The sequence below is a fragment of the Tupaia chinensis genome, unplaced genomic scaffold (assembly GCF_000334495.1).
Source record: "Tupaia chinensis unplaced genomic scaffold, TupChi_1.0 Scaffold143796_1, whole genome shotgun sequence".
Taxonomy (NCBI): Eukaryota; Metazoa; Chordata; class Mammalia; order Scandentia; family Tupaiidae; genus Tupaia; species Tupaia belangeri.
In genome coordinates, this window is record NW_006203646.1 from 4,229,592 (window position 1) to 4,233,581 (window position 3,990).

General features: G+C 41.2%; 1 long non-coding RNA gene across 1 annotated transcript in view; it reads right to left on the reverse strand.

Moving 5' to 3' along the window:
- The window catches only part of LOC102468587 (uncharacterized), a 23,409-nt gene extending 19,474 nt beyond the window's left edge, over positions 1-3,935 (reverse strand). Inside the window, exon 1 of the long non-coding RNA XR_336940.1 lies at positions 3,841-3,935. This is a non-coding gene — a long non-coding RNA (uncharacterized LOC102468587). The remainder of the gene's footprint in view (positions 1-3,840) is intronic.
- Between the last annotated feature and the right edge of the window lie 55 nt (positions 3,936-3,990).

Here is a 3,990-nt window from a genome sequence, read left to right on the forward strand (position 1 = left end):
AAAAACCCTCTAAAAAAAAAAAAAAAAAAGTGTTGGAGGACCAGCACATGGCATAATGGCTGCATCACTGGACTCCCACATAGTCGACTGTGGTTCGATTCCTGGACCCGCTGGCTTAAAACTCATGCTGGGTGAGTGTGCATGTGTACCCAAAATCCTGTGAGGAGAATGGAGAAGGGATTGTGGCATGACCATCCTCCTGGGGCGTGATTTCTCATTTTCTGTCTCTCTGTCTCTCTCTGTGTCTCTCCAGCAAGTGCACACTACAACCCTATAGTGAAAACCTCTCTTAAAAAAAAAACCTCCAAAAAACAAAAAAACTTGTGTTGGTTTGGCCTGATTAAAAATGTCAGCTCATTTAGTGAAAAACACATGTTTTCCTGAAGAGAGGTAGGTGGAACTTTTTCTTTTTCTTTCTTTGTTTCTACCACAGACATATTTAAAATGCCACAAAGAAGTTACTATAGAAACTGCTCCCAAGCTTGCAAGATAAAAGGTAAAAATGGAACACTTTGTTGACATGCAAATGGCTAGTCTCTGGAGATCACTTTTTAACTAATTCTCTGGGTTTAGTTATTTCTGAGTCCTTTAAGGGCTCTCCTCAATCTAGGGTAGACAGGCGGTGTTTTTTGGTGTTAAATTCTAGATCACTCCAGTTGACTGTGAAAATGCCACAGGGTGACAGCTCTGGAGAATGTCTAGGTATGTTCCAACTTAGTTTTGGGATCAGCAAAGTAGACATTGTACTTTCTGGGTAACTTTGGTGAGGCTCACTGTGCACTGCTGTGAACAAACAAATAGGAGAAGGTGGTTCTTTTTTGAGCCGGACCCATTCTGAAGGTGTACTCTGGACTCATCTGTTTGAAAGTTAACTTGCTCAGCTCTTAGAAAAAGCAGTTTCTTTTTCTTATCTCATCTGGCCATATTCCAACTTTTAAATCTCAGGCTGGAGAGTGCTTTCAGTATAAAACACAAACGTCTCATTTGAAAGTCCCATTTACCTGCCCACTGATACTAGTCCACCTGCCTCTCCCACCCACCTCTCCAACTCACTTTGTGGTAGCACTCCTCTTTTGACAAAACTCTCAGATAACTTTGTCTTGGTTTCTGTTCTTTGTACTTTGCCGCCTTGCAATTCCTTCAACTTCCTTCTCTAATGTTTTTTTAAAATTATTTATTATTATTTTTAATGTTACTATGGGGCATGTGATTCACCAGGGAGAGACAGAGAGAAAGAAAGCAAAAAAGCAAGCCAACAGGTCCAGGACTAGAACCACCATGGGAGAGTCTAGTGAGTTAACTATCACGAAAACTGCTGCCCCCCCACCCCAGGTTTTAATCCCAAAAGTTTACTAAAACTCCTCTAAAGCTGTTTCCTGTTACTAAGAGGATGCATTTGAAGAAGTAGCTTGACTTGAAGGATTAGAAATCAGTTCTTTTTTTTTTTTTATTTAATTGTTTGCCATAGGGTGTGTATACTCACCTGAAAGAGAAACAGAGACAGAAGGAATGGGGGTACCCACACACATGCCCCATGTGTTTTTTTCAAGCTGCTGGGTCTGAGGTTTGAACCATAGAGTTGGCCATGTGGCATCCAGCACCTTAACTATCACACCACCTGCTGGCGCTGGTTCTGGGTTCTTGATGACTAACAACGATTAATTTCACTTCTCTGTGAATAGAAACCTTCATCTGTTCCCTCCATTAGGAATTCTTTTCTGACAGAGTTTTCCTCATGGCCAGCTCTTTCTTTGTTTTCCTAGAAGGTCCATGCTCTTCACTGAAGAAAGACAAAGAGACAGAGAAAAAGAAAGTGAGAAAGGACCCCCCCCCCCATGGGAAATAGTTACATTACAGTTCCTTCTTCACTTCTCTCGGGATTTTGGGCATGCACACAAATGTGCCCAACATGTTTTCAAGCCACCTGGTCCATGACTTGAACAGCACAATTGGTCATGTGGGATCTAGCCATCTTACTACCAGGTGGCCTAGGCCAGCTCCTTTTTATTATTCAAGATTCAATTTAAAAACAGTGTTCTCAGGGAGGCCCTAACTATTCCTTAATGTTATTTTCTTCTAACATCATTCTTCATAACACTATCTTATTTTTTTCAAGCACTTATTTTAAATGTTTTCTTGATTATTATCTGTTTTGGCCAAGATTATTAAACTCCAAAGCTGGGCTTTCAGCTATATTCTCCACTTCTGGCACATAGAAGATGTTCAGTAAATAACTGCAGAATGAAAAGAACTGTGAATGAAAAATTTGTAATATGTATTTATTTATATTATTATTATTATTGTTAATAAATTGCTATAGGGTCCATGTGCTCACCAGAGAGAGACTAAGAGACAGAGAGAGAGGGAAAGTGTGAAAGCAAGCCACCAGGTCTAGGACTCGAACTGCAGTCAGCCATGTGAGAGACAAGTGCCTTAACCATCATGCCACTTGTTCATCCCAAGAACTGTGAATTTTAAATAGTTGGACCAAAAAAAATTTAAGGTTGCTTGATGCTTTAACATGAGCACTGACAAAAATAAATAAGCAGAAAATGACAACTAGTACAACAAAACACTGAAAACAGTGTACTACTTAATGTTTAAGAACCTAAACCTGTCAAGTTCTTGGGCCTATCATATGTGAAATATGTGTATGTGTGCTATTAAATAAAAATATAGGGGGGCGGCCATTGTATTGGACTAAGCTCCTGCACAGGCCCTAACTGACCAGAGTAATATAAAATGGAGTCACCCATGCTAAAGGCCCATGTCACCAAACCAAAACAGTTGCTATCTGATTTCCTGAGAAATCAGGAAAGAGAGATACCGGCCAGTTTTCCAAACAAGCCAGTTTCAACTGGCATAATAATGAAGTCCTCTTTGTTTTACTCCTACACAAAAAGAGTAATCTAACACTTCCTGATATTAACTAAGTCAATTGTTTTCTTATAGTTCTGTCTCCCTGTTCCCACACCACAAGAAAAACTACTTTGAAATGACCAGTTCATTTTATTTCTGCTTTCTTCAGCCTTTCTCTGTCGGTAAAACCAATTTCTTCTGCCCAACTCTTTAGAAAACTTCTATTTTATGGAATAAAAGATGGCCAATTCCTGAATCACAATTAAAGCTAATTAAGACTTTTAAACAGAGGGCCAGCTGGTGACATCTCTGTGATGCTGAACTCACTTGGGAAGGTAGTAGGTCCCTGTCTTGAGGCATCTGTGCACACGTGGCTCACACACATGCCTAGCTGGGGCCTGGGGTGAATCTTAGAGAGAAGGCCCTGTTGGGTGCCTGTAGCTCTTTAAAATAAATAAACTTAAAACAAAATAAAACTTTTAAATAAATTGTTATAATTTTGTCACTTGACAATGTATATACAATGTTGTCGTTCTAATAGTTTCCCATGGAAAGTGAGCTGATTTTCTGAGGCTTATAATTAAACATCTGAAAAGGATAGCAAGTAACTGTCCCAATAGAAAACCTCCGTATCATGGAAAAGGGTTGAAACACAATCTCTTCAATTTACAGAGTTAGAAAATAAGGTCCAGAGATGCAAGTATATTTGGACGTTTGGAAACAAGTACAGTAATATGTCTATCGATGAGGAATGCATAAGCCAATCACACTTCCGTAAGATCATTATTATTAACGTATCGAACGTTACATTTGAAAAGAATGAGGGTGACTAGATTCTAGTGGCTGTGAAACTTTAGCGTAACGATCTACAAAGGGCTCGGTAAAGCGCAGATCACCGGGCCCCACCCCTACACTGTCTGGTCCAGCGGTCTGGTGCGGGGACGAGGAGGGTTTGGGAGAGACCATGCCAACCCAGCTCACCAGCTTCCGCAAAGCCACCGATTCCGCTTGGCACGCGAGGAAAACTACAAGTCCCAGCGTGCCCCGCGCGCAGCGGGCGGAATGTCGGGCACTTCCGCCCCACGCAGCGCTTCTGCCGCCGCGTCTCGACGTGTCACCGGCGGCGGCGCC